At 36.0% G+C, this 17,749-nt stretch overlaps 1 protein-coding gene across 1 annotated transcript in view; it reads left to right on the plus strand.

Moving 5' to 3' along the window:
* Wnt10 (Wnt oncogene analog 10) overlaps positions 1–17,749 on the plus strand; it is a 90,891-nt gene that overhangs the window by 61,123 nt on the left and 12,019 nt on the right. The gene's annotated exons all lie outside the window — the stretch shown is intronic.

Below are 17,749 nucleotides of genomic sequence, written 5' to 3' on the forward strand. Positions count from 1 at the left end.
TATTGAAAATTCTAAGATTACTCTAAAAAAGAAACATTTAATTCAATTGAATATTTGGAATAATTAAATTTTTTCGAACTTTGATATATATTTATTATTTGTATCTATTATCAATTCTATAACTCATTTGTTCATTTATGACGTATTAAATAATATATTTCAGTTTATGATATACATAAATAATACATTCCGTCAACTAACCTCAAATTCTACAAACATACTCAAAGTAATATGTGAAAACGTCTTTTATCACTTATAATTACAGTAAATTATTTTTTAATCAATAAATTGTTAATATATACCAGGTACCACGATATATTATCTGAAAAACATATATATATATATATATATATATATATATATATATATATATATATATATATTTATATATATTTTATTCAGGCTAATACAAAACACATGTGGTAGGTTCAAAAACACTTGGATAAATATCGTGAATACAGTTCTCACGCAAACAGACGCAGATGTCTCTACTCTGCTCTGTTAGTGACTTTTTTGAAAAACTAAAATGTTGAATAGCTAACTGGAGGGCCTTCCTCTTCTATCGCTAAAGAGAACGGTTGTGCCGATAACGACCGTCCTTAAAGATGGCACGTGGATGCCGTGGTCGGAGTGAAATTCCAAAGAGCTTTTTTCAAAAAATTAAGACAAATTCAAATGAATATTGAAGTGAGAGGACTAGCGCCTCCCTAATGAAAAATTAAGTTTTTTTATAGAAGAAAACGTGAATCAGGAAACAGTGTGGCAGCCTTGCCTCAATCAAGACAGGTGCGCCACAGACGAAGCATCTGTTCGCTGTGAACGGATGGAGTCTGGCCAAATGCAGCCGCATGAGACGCAACGGCCACATAAATTGAAGAAGAAGACGAAGTAGCTAGCTTCAGGGTGTCGGTTTTTTGTGACGCGGCAAAAAAAGTATAACTTTAAAAATAACTTTCTTCAAGTCATTATGTGATGTCATCACCACTGCTGAAATTTTCGTTCAATGTATTTTGGTCAGCGATCATGAATTTCAAATGTGTAACAATTATCTAGTTTTACTTCGAAGTGAAACACTCAACAAAACAATGTGGAATGAAAAAACTAATAGAAAATAACTGGTAACAAAATAGTTCATTAATACAAGGAACAATGTTTTGTAAAATACCAGGTAGGGAGAATTTTCCATTCAACTTTAGTTACGTAGTTCTCGCAGATAGAGCAACCCGACATTTTCCGATTAAATTATCATTTATTTATCACATTCAGTGATAAGAGTTTTATTTGGTTTGAGAAGTTATTACTGTGCTGCATCTCAAATATTTCTTTAAATGATACAGTAACAGTTGAAATTCATGTTATATCGGCTTTATCCTGCTTTATTCAATTTGCTTTGCGTTCAGAATTTTGTGTGAAACAACCTTTGTTGTATATAAAACTATATGTATATCGCTATACATTTTTTTTCTGTTTCCAATTTCTGTTCATTTCAGTTAATATGGCATTCGAACTGAACAGATAAAAAGCTGATTCATCAAGTATTTGATATGGGCATTTGTTCAGAGATGCTTCCTATACATCCTCAAATATTCGAAAAAAAACCGTACTCTATTTTCTATATTCAAATCACTACTCTAAATAATTGTTCTGGATGAAGAAAATTAAATGAATCAGTTCAAGTGAACGATTTCTTTTGTAATGAATCATATTATATATTCTAGCTGAATACTGATATTTACAAATGACAATATTTTCCTTGAAAAACAACAAAATCACTGTTGATAGTATATTCATCTCATATTCAGATAATCCAGCAATGATATACACGGCAGCAAGAAGAACAATTAATATTATGTTTTATAGTCAGAAGGAGAACCTATGTTGAGCTGAAAAATTGGTAGGCTAACATAAAACAATTATAAAAATTGGTTTTGTTTATTATCTATACAGGGTGTAACATAAGTACGTTAAGATATTCAAGTGACGTATTCCTGAGACAATTTTAAGAAAAAAAGTCTTCATTTACTTGTGTCCGGAAATGCTTCGCTTAAGAGATAAAAGGTGTTTGTTCGTTTTTTAAATTACTTTTGCAAAAAATAAGTTATTTGCACGAAATTTAGTACACCGGTTTTTTTTGGGGTTCTCAGCAACTTCACTTAGCTCTCTAGGAGCTAAGTAATATGCATCGATATAGAAAATTTTAATATTTCGAAAACGATCACCTCAAGTGTTGTTGAGGATGTGCACAATTTTTACATGGAAGAAATGTGGGAATAATGGAATAATTCATGGAAAGTACCAAATGTTCACCGATATATCAGCTAGAGAGCGCACGCAGCGCCCTCTAGCTGTTATATTGCAATTAATACAACATTATGTTTTCTTTCGGCAAAAAAACCTCAGAAACTGAATTTCGTGCAGATAACTCATTTATGCAAAATTTATTTCTGAAAAACGAACAAAAAAATTCAATTCAAACACCCTGTATCTATGAAACGAAACATTTCTAGACACAAGTTTCTGAAGACTTTTTTTCTGACAATTGTCTCAGAAATACGTCACTTCAATATTTTAACGTACTTATGTTACACTCAGTGAAGGAAATGGATGAACAGTTTAACATCCATTTCACTAGAGAACCATTTTCGGTAAATCAGTGTGATCTGGATTATCTAGAGTTGAATACGCCACTGTCAAAAAAATCGTTTTTCCTTAAACCATTTACACCTGTATTTGTTAAAATATTAATTGTTTATTTGAAATCGAGGGGATTTGATGAAATATCAAATAACCTACAAAAAAATCGTATCCAGGTTTATGTGAACCATTGGCTTTTTTCATCAATCTTTGTTATTCTGAAGGGATTCTCCAAGAATGTTTGTAGTTGGCTGTGATTCTGTCATTATACAAAAAAGATTATTCTAATGACTTCTTCAATTATAAAGTCATAAAGTCATCAGTTGTTTGTCAAGTCTCTCTAAACTCCATCCATGTGGAGTCAGAGACTGTTATCCAGAAATCAACATGGATTCTGTAAAAATATGAGCACAGAATCTGCTCTGTGTGATTTTCAAAAATGTCTTGTAGACAATCTTGATAAAGGTGAATATGCTCCTTATCTTTTCATTGACACTTTTCAAGAGCTTTCGTCTTAGTCAATAAGAGGTTTTATGTAGTAAGTTATAATTGTATGGGGGTTAGGAGGTTACCGCTGAAATTATTTGAATCATATTTTAATATCAAAAGTTGTTAGACTGAAAGAAGTTCTGAGTAGTTACCGTGAAATTAATCAAGATGTACCTACCTCAAGGATTGTATTGGGACCTTTATTGTTCAATATATAATGATATAATTAGTCCAATGGAAAGAAACGATGATGTAAAAATAGGGTGTTATGCAGACGACACCAAGTTACTAATTTTACACAGAATCACAGAATGAAATCATTACTAGTTTTGGCGTTATCTGCGATGGCCACCTTTCAAACAATATCAATAGCCATCTTCTGTAAAAAATAATCAGTCTCAGATAGAATGTTGAATCCAATCTGATTTCAACAAGTTTGCCTTATATCGATCGACATTCAGGTTACAATACATCAAAAAAATCCATCATGTTGCATCATATTCTGTTTCCGAAAGCTACATGTTCAGATTCGCTTTTACATGATTGAACAAGACACCCAGAATATTCACCAAACTATCCAATAACCAAATATATCAGTATTTCCAAATTAACCAACAGAGTTTTGTTATTCGTTGTCAGAGTCACTAAACGAAGCATTATTTCGATCAAAGGTAATAGTCGCAAATAAGCTACTTCGTGTCATTATTTCTACTCCGTACGATAATGGGTAATCAGTGTCAGATGAAATGTTAGGAAGTCTCCTTCAGTTCAATATAATTTCAATTAACCCATTCAATATTAGCCAACATCCAAGTTGAAATTCAGGAATACTAATCCACTATGTTATTTCACATTATGCTTCCAAGAATCGCCAGTAAGGATCCGCTTCATAATTGAACCAGTCGCGATATTCACCAGAAGACCCAATAATAAAAAACACTGGTGTCTTCAAAATAGTCTTTATAATTGAGTTATTCAATCTCTGCGATGACCGCCTTTCAAACAATAGGCAACCTTCTGTAGAGGATAATGAGTGTCAAGTGAAATGTTGACAGAGCGTCCTACAATCCAATCTAATTTCAACAAAATTCATTCAATATTAGCCAACATTAAAGTTACAATTCACAAAGGAAAATACACCTTCACATTCTGCTTCCAAGAGTCGCCAGTTTAGATCCGCTTCATAATTGAACTAGTCTCCAACGATATTCACCAAACGAGCCAATAATAAAAAACATCAGTATCTTCAAATTAGTCAACACGGTTGAGGTATTCGTTGTCAGAATAACTTAACGAAGTCTTATTACATTTTCTTGTGTTCACTGCGGTGGCCGCCCTATAAACGAGAAAAATAGTTGCGAATAAGCAACCTCCTGTCGATATTTCCATTCCGGGAGATATTGGATAATCAGTGCCGGTGGTCAAGCAGACAGTTCTCCACATTAGACGCATTAGAGTCGTCAGTCGCCTAAGTAACCGATTCAAATGATATCGTTCGCTTTAAAAGGTACGCATATAAGGTAACAAAGTAATATTCGAAATGTAGGTTTGTAATTTAGATCCTATTTACTAACTCGTCACGAGTACAGCCGGATTGCTGCAAAAAACAGTGGCCAGAAGCACCGCGAACGGGCCTTAACTATCTGCCTACGAATTGCGAATTATCTTCAGTCGTGATTTAAGGACAATGTTCTTTTACGATGGTTATTGTTTTGTTGGCTTTTTACCTCGCTTTTTTCGTCCCTACAAGACTACCAAACGCCATTAAGGAGGTACTTTGTTTCACTTATGGTATTGGATTCGTACCAAGGGATTCGGGAGTCGTATTTGGAGTTTTAGAAGTATCGCGTTGGCTGTCGGCGTTGAAATGGAAGCGAAAAGCGAGGAGACACCTTAAGAGGAAATACGAAAGTGGTGAGAATCACCAAATTACCGGTTAAATTGGTAGAATACAGTTCAATGTTTCCCAAAAATTTGGATAATATTTATACACCTATCAATGAAAAATCTTCTCCAGCATAATGGATAAATAGAAAATGTTAAGCTCATGACGAAAATCTACTAGTTTTTTGGTTTTCATGACTATCGAATATGTCATCTAATTATCTGCTCGATTCAACATATTTTCTCATGTCTCAAAAAGAATATTTTGAAAATTTGAAATCGAACAATTTCCTCTTTGAAAAACGTTAATGCTCAGATGATATTAACTATTCATATATTTCACTCTTCAAATTCTGTATCCCCATAGAAAACATCGAACTCTCAATTAAAAACTTTGAAAAATCACTTCTACTCAGAGCTTTTCAGTTTTCAAATTTTTATCACTTTCAAATATATCACCTAGTGATTTAAGAATCCGAATCACATTTCAAACATATTGAATATTATGAAACTAGAAAACGTTCTCTTTGAACAATGTTATTGCACAAACAATATTTTTGAATTGACTCTTCTAATTCAGTTTCCTCAACAACATTGACATAATTCACATTTCAAAACTCCGTTGATATCTGTCAAAGAAGTTGAGAAACAAACAAGCAATCAGCAAAGGAATGCAAATATCTTTGAAATTTTTGTCCATTTCTGAAGACGGAGGCATATTTTGGACTCCGAAACGTTAAGATAAGTATTGTACTATTTCTTAACAATTTTTTTGATAGGCAAAATTGTTGAATACGACAAGTTACTGATGAATAGGACTTTTTTTTGAAAAATACTTTGATTTTACGCAGTAACTCATCGGGGTAAACTGGAAAGTTTGCCCTTTCTACACTTGTATAGTATAAAGTTCTCCATTGAAATTTTCATATTTTCTGATTGTGGAAAGTGAAAATACCCAAGATTTTTCATGATCAACAATCCGGAAAATAAATAAGACCATATCGATAGTGAATTTTCTGACAGTATGATGGATGGTCTGAAAAATGTCAAGCTCTCAATGAAAAACTTCCACAAATAATTTCTACTTTTTCTAGTTTTTTCAGTTTTTGTTCAAATCAAATATATCATCTAATAATATGTTAATAATAATAATCGACTTCATTCAGTATTTAATTTGACATAAGAAACGGAGTTTAGTTACAGCTACTCTTAACCCAATATGCATTATAAGAAAATAGAGTAACTGGACAAAAAAATATAGATTGTGCGACCTAACAAATTATTAAAAGTAAACAACCAGCAACATGGTTCAAAATAAAAATTTGAGTAATTATTCTGATCACATATTGAATTTTTACCGTCAATTTCTTTTAAAATGTGAATTTGAGATCTTCAATAAAATAGTGTTGTGAAAAAATACAACTAGGAAGAAAAATTATTTTCTCAACAATGCTGACGAATGATGAGGGATGTGTAGGTTTTTATTCGTTAGAGGGTTGAAATAATAGAGCTCTAACCTCTTTGTCAATTTTTCGAATAGAAAAATAGGTATTTCAGATTCCAGTACCTACTGATTTAGATTTCAGTATGCATTATTTGAATAGTTTTCTTGTCACAAAGAAAAAGTTTCAAAAATTATGAAATAAGAAATGTTCTCTTCAAAAAATTTAGATATTCAGACATGTTTTGTGTATGGCTCTTCAGCTTCCTTAAAGAACGCTCCCTGCAAGAGGCCGTCGATGGTTATCTCTCGTTGGTGTTCTCCAAGGATCTATATTGTCTCTAACCCTCCTTTCATTAACGACTTATTGGAAATAACCAAGAATCCAATATATTGTTCTGCTGACGACAGCACAATTGCTTCGTCATTCCATTTGGATTCCAGGACATCGGCTAAGGAGGCACATTTTTATCGGCAGCAGGAGGTTGCATCTCAATGATGATCTAGAAATTATTTCGAATTGGGGTGAAAGTAACCAGAAGATAAAAGTCTCCGAACCGTATATAATAATGACAGGTCAGACAATTCCGGTTTCTGCTTCGATAAGTTTGTTGAGGGTTGAAATAGACACCAATATGTCTTTGCACAATCATGTCTATGGATATGCAAAGGTTGCTTCTCAAAAGCTTGGAACACTGCAACTTTTGATGCTTAATAAAACTCAGACCAGACCTTATTTTGAGAATTGTTCTCATGTATGAAGCTCTACTCCCAAACATACCCTGAAGTTGCTGGATTCCATCCAAAAAAGAGCTATCCGCCTGATTGGAGACGTGAACATCACGTGCAACCTTAATAGCCTGGAACATCGAAGAAGGGTTCGAGATTTGTCTCTCTTCTATAGATACTTTCACGGAAAGTGTTCAAGTGACTTAGTACATTTGATTCCACCAAGAGCGGTACATGTCAGAAATACGCGACGGACTGTGGCTGCTCATTGTTTTGAGGTTCAACTCAGTACACCTCGAACTACACCGTTTAAGAACTCTTCCATTTGGAGAACGGCGTTTATGTGGAATAAACTTCCTGATAACGTTTTTCCAAATGGATTCAATCTTCAGCGATTCAAATCCAGTGTGAATCGCTACATTCGCGCAGGCACCGCTCTGAGAGTTCCTTAAGGATTTTCCCGTGGTGCTTGTGTTTTGTCCTTGAAAAAAATATTCACAATTCATATAATTCACTTGTTATATTCACTTTCCTCAATGACAGTAACAAACAATTGATTCGTTATCCTTCGATAGTTTCTGGTTCATTCCATTTCAGCAAATGATTTCAAAATTAATTCTACTGGCGCTGATTCAGGCGTTTTTCCCTTAAACAATACATAGTATATTGTATAAAGGACCTCAATAATTTATTATAACATTTTGTGAGTGAATATGACCATGCAGGCAACCATTTTCAATTAGGTTTCACATTAGGTTAGGTTACGGTAAGTAAACCGCAACCCGCAAGGATTTTTTGTGACTCACGCCTATTCACATTCGACCAAATGAAGCCAGCTTCTTAACGCAGCCGATTAATTTGTATGATGAGTGGTCCTTCAGGTCAGATGGTAAGAGTAGGTACGGCTCTGCCTGATTCGGTCCCCAGCGAGGCAGGCACAAAGTATGTGTTCTGCTGTTATAATTTTTCGAACAGAGGCGACACACACTGTCTTCTGACAGCCCAAGTCTCTGCATATGATGATTCAAATCACACTGACCTGTAAGAAGGCCTGTTACACATCGTAGTTCATCCCTACTGTAGTCAAACAACTATTTGGTATCAAGCTCCGAAGGGTGAATAAACGCCTTGGAGTGAGACAATCCTGGAAGATTCTGCCAGGAGTCCATAAATCTTCTTGCCATCCAGGTGTTCAACCTTTGTTTGGCAAAGCCTAAAGCGATGCAATTAACAGGTTTCGATCCGATGAAGCTGCTTGCAGCCTTTGGCTCCAGGCCAGTAATGGCCTAGAAGACGGGAAGAGCCGGTTTTAGCAATTTGCTACCGATTTAGACGTTGCTCGGTGCACCAAGAGTCTCTAACACCGCTTGACTGTTCAAGAATATTCCTATTGACTTGTGTATGAGGTTGAATTCTTCCAATCTCTGCGCACACAATTCAATAGCATTTCTCTCCAGAAAAATGTGGAGACGAGGTAGATCTAGAAAGATCTTCATAGCCGCTGACGGTGTGTTACTGATGGCACCACTGATGGCCAGACAAGTTTGTCTCTGTGAGCCAGAGAGCTTCGCCTGGGCCGTTTTCTGTAAAGCTTTCGGCCACCAGGAAATTGCACCATAAGTGATCATTGGTCTGACAATCATCACATAAATCCAATGGATTTTTTTGTGACCTGAACCCCAAGTTTCACCCCAAATCCTTCGACATGTCCATAGAGACAGTCTGGCTTTGTGTAAAATTTTTTCCAAGTGAGCTTTCCCGGTGAGTTTTTGTCAAGGACAATGCCAAGATAATCAACTTTCATTCCAAATGGACCCTCACATTTTCATCCATTTCAAATAACGACAACAATAACTGGGGATTCAAGAAACACATTATTATGTTATTTTCACTAAACAGTTTTACAAAAACGCAACACGTCTTTTGTTATACAATAGTTTCTTCGGGCATACGTCATTCAATAATTCCTGAGCGATGCTCATGCAACAGTTTTTTTGGTCATCATTCAGTAATTTCAAAACGAACTTTGCTTTCACACGCTTCATACCCAAAATTCTCAAAAACATCGCATGGCATGAGCCCATCGATATGCCGACATCCTCAGCAACTTCTCTAATAGTGATTAGACGATTCTCCCTAACAATTTTTTTCAGTCTCTCAACTTTTTCATCTATTTTTGATGACCTTCTGTGAAAAGCTTGTTCCGCTTGTAAAAATTTTTGAGACAAAGAGTCCAATCACCGTATGCCAGTATCAATGTTTCAAGTGTTTTTGAGCACTAATGGAAATAAGTGTTCACACACAATTTGATACAAATTTTTTCGATAGCAAAAAATTGCCAGACTCGCAGAATTCTTGTAATTTTTATGCCTCTCTCCAACAAACTGAATGCTAAGGTACTGAATGCTAAGTACCTGAAACTGTTAACATATGTTCGAGACGAGTGTACCAACATGAAAAAAATATCAAAAATTACTCTATTTTTCGAACAGTCCACTATATAGAGTCCTTAGTTATGTACTGTATGAATGATATACTCTAATGATTATCAGACCAAAATTAATTCCTTCATACATCGCTCTTAAATAAAAAGTATGCCTAAGTGTCGTGGGAGCCACCAGAACGACTTCAACTGCAGCACTTGAGGTCCTACTCGGACTTCCACCATTGCACATCTACATACAAAGAGAAGCTCAACTGGTGACACACAGGCTAATACAGGGGCAAACCCCAATCAGTCAGTCACACGGTGCAGAATACTTGAATCTGTACAATGAATTGAAGGCAGATTTAATACTAGGAATGCCCGTGTAAAACACAGTTCCGTAGTACAACTTTCAAAAAGATTTCAAAATCATCATACCAAGTAGAGAGGACTGGCAAAACGGCCCACCGGTAAAAGAAGAAGAAACTTGGTATACAGATGGCTCAAAGATCCAAGAAGAAGTGGAGGTAGATCAAAGACGAAAGTTGCACTCAGCCTCGCAATTATGTTCCAGGCAGAAGTAGCGGCCATCGAACACTGTATAGGAGAAGTAAACAGGCAGAAGGTCACATATAAAACCATTGTCATTTTCTTCGACAGCCAGGCGGCAATTAAGGCGCTCAGCTCTCTTTAAGTCTCCTCAAGACTGATGAGAAGCTGTCTGAGCGCACTCAAGGAGCTAAGTACCCAAAATAAAGTCACTCTAGCTTGGGTACCCAGACATGAGGGTCACAAGGGCAATGAGGAAGACGATGTTTCTAGTCCGTGAAGGCGCATCCAAGGCTATGATCGGCTCAGAACCCTTCTGCGGGATAGAGAAAGCATGTATAAAGACATCCATAAACTCATGGATGCAAACCGAATCGATAGATTGGTGGAATAAGCTCCCAAGAGTTAGGCAGGCGAAAGATCTCATAAAGAAACCATCGCCCAGATTCACGGAAGACTTACTAAACCACAACCATACGGTTGTAAGGATAGTGGTGGGTCTACTAATGGGGCCTAGCCGACTCAAGAAACATGAGCAACACGGGTTTGACAAAAGAAACCCAATGCAGGTTCTGTCAAGAGGAGGAAGAAACTGCAGTGCATGTGCTTTGTGAATGCGAAGCTATAGCAAGGCTGAGACACGCAAGATGTGGGGAGGAGAAACCAGAGGCTGCCAGCTATATGAAAGGGTCAGTGTCAAGGCTATGGAGTTCCATCATAGAGATCAAGCAGACAATCAAGGAGCATTACAATAGATCTGAAAAGGTCGCAGTGAATCAGGTCATGAGCCAGCTTCCCGACAATCTAATCTAATACCCAGCAAATATGTGACTTGTTCACATCAATATCCCTATAGTGATATGTATATTTGTTATCCAAATATTATTTATATTTCACAAATATTTGAGAAACTTCGAAACGAAGAGAAAATTCAGAAAATATTTCAATTACTCTTTCATCTATCACCGTGAAAGAAAAAGTATATCACCAATGGAAATACAAAATCATTCTCCTTCAAGGAATCTGCAAATCAAATATTCCTAATTTTCAATGGTTGGGAATAGTCCAAAATCAGATCCTGCTTGTTTCGGATGGGATCTCTATAAGTGTAAGTTCAGCCCCAGAAAATGACCAAATGGAAGCAAAAGTAGAAAACTGTGAACAGTTTGTTGGGGCACTCTGGCTAAACGTGAACAAGAACAGTAAATATTTTAATAGGATAGCAGGAATTTGCATGTCACATGTCACGTTTGAAATACTTATTATTACAACATTTTTTTTGTAAAAAAAGTTTTTCATGAGAAGCCTTTTCACAATCATCTGATATCGTTGATACGAAATCGGAATCCATCTTTTTTTCGAGAAGAGCAGAACAGAATGGATGACGTACCAGCATCGTTAAGTAATGACAGCTCTCCATAAAGGTGCAGTGACCGGCTATTGGGTCCCAGAATCATGTGCCCTGAGCAGACGTAGCAATGTTTATACGAAAGTAGTTGTATAATTCATTATAACAAAAAAATTAACAGTACAAAAATAACTTTCCAAAATGCTCAAAAGTGCGAACTCCTTTCTTCCTTTTCATAAAAAGGATGTATGCATCTCTACTCACAAGCGATTTTGGTAAAATTCGTGACACGTGTGATTCATTGTATTCGTGTCACGTGCCAGTATAGGGATGTCTGCAGAATACTGTATAATGTCCGCTATAGGCAGACGCACTCTGATTTTTGAGTGCATATAGATTATAACGACAAGGAGTCACATTGTCTGGATCATATCTGATCCATCGGTTTAGGTTTCTTATTGATTCTATTAACGTCATCATGTGAACCTTCTAAAAGATAACGAAGGAACTCCTGGGCGTCTTGGTGCGCATGACCCATAAATCGAGGGGCAAAACTCTGAATCTGTCTTTTTAAGAAGACTGTGTTCACTTCTGACCACAATTCCTTGATAACTTCTGCGAAAGCTTTGATCAAAGCACCCTCCATACTAGAAATATTAGTATTGATATATTTCAGGTACTCATCCTATTTCAAATACTCCAGTAACCATCTCGTATTTGATAAACATTGGATTACACTGTTTATGAAACAGGTGTTGCCAATATTTTTCAACGCATTAAGCCCAAGGGTTTTGACTGAAGTAAGTATCTCTAATCTAATTGTTTTTTAGCTGTTGATGATACGTTCGCCAGTGCTCTTTTCTTTCGAGTAATCACGACTGCATGCGATAATTCTCCCCAACAGTGAACCAACGGAATGAGGAATTTGAAGTTAAAATGCTTGAAACTGAATTAGTTAGATTTATGGTAGTTTTTTCGAATTTGTAAGAGAATGATAATTCCAGAACTTGTTTATTTTCCTCTGCATCCTCTGGAAAAATCGAGAAATGATCAATCTGCTCACTTCATTTTGCGTTGTTCATAGGAAATTTTGATTCGATTTGTGGGTTCAGGAATATTTCATCTGATTTCTGAGTAGACGGAAGAGTCCCAATATCGATGTGGCATTACCCGTTTGAATGGTGATACTGATTCTTTGAATTAAATAGGAATAAGCTCGGTTGTCATCGGTGGAATTCATCATTCTTCTACCAGTTTTTTTAACAATTCAGAAGCATGAGATCTAACAAAAACACCAGAGTTTTCAATTGCAACAGAAAAGAAACAGTAGAAACTTAGCAAAGTGAAATATTTCCGAAATTTCAATTTCGGAAGAGGTAGGGGGTGAAGCTGCAACTGTATCTACGCAGGTAAAGTCCCAAATCAGAGGTTTTCCAATTTTCCAAGGATTCAGACTCATCCCGTCTAGACGCTTTCCATCAAGGGGTTCAAGAACTGAAGGAACCTCAGCGGTGTCTAGAGCTCTTTTTATAAGTTGTTTCGAGAGGGGTTATTTTCAGTATTTGTCTCTGAAATTAACTTATATACATCATCTCCATATCTTTGTGAGAAGTTTATTTTGAAATCAGTTGCTTTTTTGTTTATCTTGAAATTTTCCCAATTTTCAATGGAGAAGTAGAAAGCCAAAACTTTCTTTTTTCAAAAACTAATCCCTCCTAAGAATGCAGCCCTCTCAACTCAGATATATGTTGATTCTTCAAGATTTCTCTTTTTATATATATATATATATATATATATATATATATATATATATATATATATATATATATATATATATATATATATATATATATATATATATATATATATATATATATTATACAGCAACTTTTCGGGGTCGACTTTTCAGCTTGCGCTGAGTCACCTTTGTTTATTTTTCAAATTATAGACAGTTGTAAACCCACAAAGAGCTTATCCTTTTTTCGATTTATTGTTCAAAAACATGCTAATCAGGAATGATTCAACTCAATCAACATCTTGAATTCGACCCGACTAATACCAAGAAGCATCTCTGGCTCCCGTCCGCAGATTTACGATCGTCAACATTTTCCAATGCTGCATTATAAGCAGTAGCCAATACCCTATATAGTACTTGTCCTCAAAATTTTTATCTCTCCTTCATACCTTGTTTGTAGCTGCCTTACGTGAGTCAGTTTAGATTTATCGGCAGTGTATGCTTAGGTTATTTGCGAGCCATCGTCTATCTGCTATGCGCTCAATTGTCAGTTTCTTTTAAATATTTTAGCATCTCCTGACTTGTTTTGTACTCGAAACGCCAGCCATTGAATTTAAAGATCTACATAACAGTGACCATTAACATACGGTGATGTTTCAGACTCTTCAATGAATACTTTACAATGAATATATTTCAAGATTTCAGGTTTACTCGAATACAGAGTGATGTAGGAATGCGGAGAGATTTCAATGGTAGGCTTTGATACGAAACTTTACATCTATTCATAGAGAGTGAAATATGTTACCCGTTCAGAATATATGGAATATTTTAAAGGAGAATATGCGGTAACTTTAACCGAAGAAAACAGTGCTTTTTTTATTCTGAATCAGGGTTCATTAAAACAGTGATGATATCCTCATTCATCTGATAACTTTTCCAACAAAATGAAAAGAAGTTATTAATTTCGTTAAGGATTTTTTTTTTGTTTTCTACTTCTCTATGTTTATACAAATATATGGTGAACTTTCGAATGAAGGAAAACATTATTTACCTTCAAAATGAACTCTTTACAAAAATCATTGAAGTTATTTAAGAGAGCAATGTCTAGTTGGAGTTGATATTTAGAACAATATGATCAGAATTGACTGGAATAGTTTGGCGAAGGAGCTTGGTTCAACTCATATTATAATATGATGAGAATTGAAATAATTTCAAAACACTAAACAACCTAAATCGTATATTCAAAGATGGCCTAGACGCTGGCGAATGCCCTTTTGGGATTTTTTGCCATCTCAGCAGGACATTTAACTGCATCAACGCTCAGGTACTCTCAAGAAAGTTACATGAGCTTGGTTCTGGGGAAATATGGAATAAGTGGATTGATTCATTTATATCTGGCAGAAGCCAATATGTAACCATCACCAATGTAATAAATGGTAACAAGAGAACAATCAATTCTCAACCGATATCTCTATCACTCGGAGTACCACAAGGATCAGTCTTGGTACCTGTACTATTTCGAGTATATATAGATGGAGTTGACGAATCTGTTACTGATGGAAAGTACATGAAATTTGCTGATGACGTTGGCATGATTATAACAGGCTCCGACCAAACGAGTATGCAACGAAAATGCGAGCAAACGATGGGATCTTTGAACTGATGGTTTTCCAGAAACTCGCTTGTTTTATATTCAAATTGAATTCTTGACCCACTATATATTGATGTGGGTGAACCACTGTGCATGCTGTTTTGGGCGAGTGCATTGGCTTGGGATGTGGGGCTTGAGCAAACGGGCCACGTAGCCCTGCTGGATACGGGAATGACATAATCACTTGTGGTTCTGTTATTCCCTAACTGAATGGAATCCCAGAGATGGCTTGATCCTAAGGTGTGTGTATTCATGCTGAGATGATGAATGACACTGAGCCTATCAGCTGTCTCTACGGAACCTTCGAGATACCAGGCGCCCTCTCGTCGTAGCATCGCCTTGTCACGGTAATGCGGCGCTCTGCCGTGATTGACCTTCTTTTCCTAGCTACTCGTGGGACTTTTATGAACAGTGTAAACTTAAAAATTCTTTCTGACGCTGAGTCTACAGAGGAGATGGATGTCGAGCTTACGACTCCTACTGACCTTCCTGTATTAGATCAGGAGCGAGAGTTTCTCAACTCCCCAACTCCTGATCCAATAATTGAACCAAAAAAAAAGTTTGGTGGTGCAGTCAGGTAACGACTGAGTCGTCTGCTCGAGAGCGGGGTACCTTATGAAACCGCCTTGCACCAAATTCTTGAGGGGAGTACGCAGAATCTGTCTCAGGTTGAGTAACAAACCCTCCATGAACAGATTAGCAAACGTTTGCGCTCAACTGATGTTTCACCAAAACCAGAGACGAAAAAGCCCTGCACGATAGAATCTAAGGCATCGTCAGGTGTAGCTGATGTGCAAAAACACTCATATGGAAAGGTTGTCGCGGGTATCAAGGTGGCAATCTTGCACCTTGTCTATCCGACTACCTCATTAACGACGAAACAGCAGAGCATATACTTTGTGCCTGCCCCGCTGTGGACCGAATCGAGTTTTTTAGAGTTCGGCAGAGCCATACTCTTACCATCTAACCTGAAAGACCACTCACCATACAAACCAATCGGCTTCGTTAAGAAGCTGGTTTTATTTGGTCTAGTGTAAATAGGTGTGAGCCACAATAAACCTTTGTGGGTTACGGTGGAGGGCCGAATAGACCCACTCACTTCAGACCTAACCTAACCTAACTTTTCCATATATTGATGTGGATAATCAGCTGCTTCCATTGTCGAAAAGTACTAAATCTTTGGGTTTTGAAATTGACAAAAACCTAAATTTTGAAGCACATTGTGATGGACTTATACCAAAATTGCATTCTTCAGCATAGAAGCTACGATCAACTAAAATATGTATACTATGCTGAAGTGGAGTTGAGGTTGCGCTATTGTGTCCGTTTCTGGGATTGGCCAACCAACGCAGGTGAAGTTTTTCGTCTCAGAAAAACATAATTAGAGATATCACTGATATAAGTTACATGGAGTCCTGCAAACCTTTTTTTCAGCCCCTAGAAATACTGACTTCAACCTGATTGTACATGGATATTTGTGTCTACGTTTTACAAAATTAGAGTCGATTACCGTCAATAGGCTCTACTCATACAATTAACACAAAAAATAGACAAAAAAATATATCCGCTAGTTCGAGAGCGGATTGCTGTCAAAGGTCCTAATGTTGCAGGTCCTCGTTTATTTAATGTTTTTCTAAGTGAAGTGAAAGAAAGCAAAACATTAGAGATGTTTGAAACAAAAATAAAACATTTTTCAGTTTTGAATGTGTATTACAGCGTTAATAATTATTTAACGTAAGTGTATGTGTGGCATGTTCATGCGTTTTCGTGTGTGCTTCTAGTTTGGGTGTAGTAGTTTGTAATTTTACTTTGTAATTTAGCTCTTTTTGACTATTCCTAATAAAATTACTTGAAAAATTGTCAAACAGAAAAATAAGAAGAATTTGATTTGATTTCATGAAAAAAGGACCATCTCTATGAGGATTCGAGTATAGAAACAGTTGGAAAGATATCTTTTGACAACAAGACATAGCTACACACCATATATACGAGTAAATACAGTTGCTTGTAGTATTTTCACACAGACCTGAAGGAGTATTAAAAAAATGACTCTGCCATTCTTACGACATCTAAGATGAGGATTCTTCGCAATTCATCCGTTAGAGAAAACACAACATGATTATTCACTTTATTAATATATCGGTGTTCCATTTCTGATGGAAACATTGGTTGATTAATGAATTTGTGTACAAATAACAATCAGAAAACGTTGGAAAATTTTTCGAACGGAGATGAATGAATCATTAACGTCATTTTATCGAAAAAAATCGCATAGTTTAAAATCAACGCAAAAGTTTTCAACCTCTCATTTTCATATATTTATATTTATTGTTTGTGAAAACAGAACAGTGTACCAAAACTGACGTCATCGTTCTGTATATCATGTATATAAAAGTATCTGTTTTTTTACCTCTTTGTTAATGATTTTGCCAATTCGTTGAAGTACTGTTTCCTACAGCTTCCTTTATTAATATCTCATATGTATTCAGTTTATATTCTGAACGATGATATACCATAAATTCCATGCCTTGAGTTTTGAACAGTCTTCAATCGAATAAAAATGAAACTACTGCTTCTGCAGATGGTTACAAGAGTACGAAAATTCATTAAATAAGAATCTTCCACATCATCACGTAAATCGTTACAAGCTTCAAAAATTCCATATTTCCATTCTGCCTTTTTTTTATAGGCTTCAATGATGTGAAATACATATATGACAGGCAGAACAAAAGCAAAGTCCTGCTATTTCCACAATTCTATATGGTATCTCCTCCTTACCGTTAGCGAAATTTATTCTATCTATTCACCAGTTTATCACGTAGGCTATAACATTATCATCAAAAATATGTCCACATTCCCACAAA

This window comes from Leptinotarsa decemlineata, unplaced genomic scaffold (genome assembly GCF_025532065.1).
Source record: "Leptinotarsa decemlineata unplaced genomic scaffold, Ldec_3_MD MMD2_P_RNA_scaffold_5, whole genome shotgun sequence".
Lineage (NCBI taxonomy): Eukaryota > Metazoa > Arthropoda > Insecta > Coleoptera > Chrysomelidae > Leptinotarsa > Leptinotarsa decemlineata.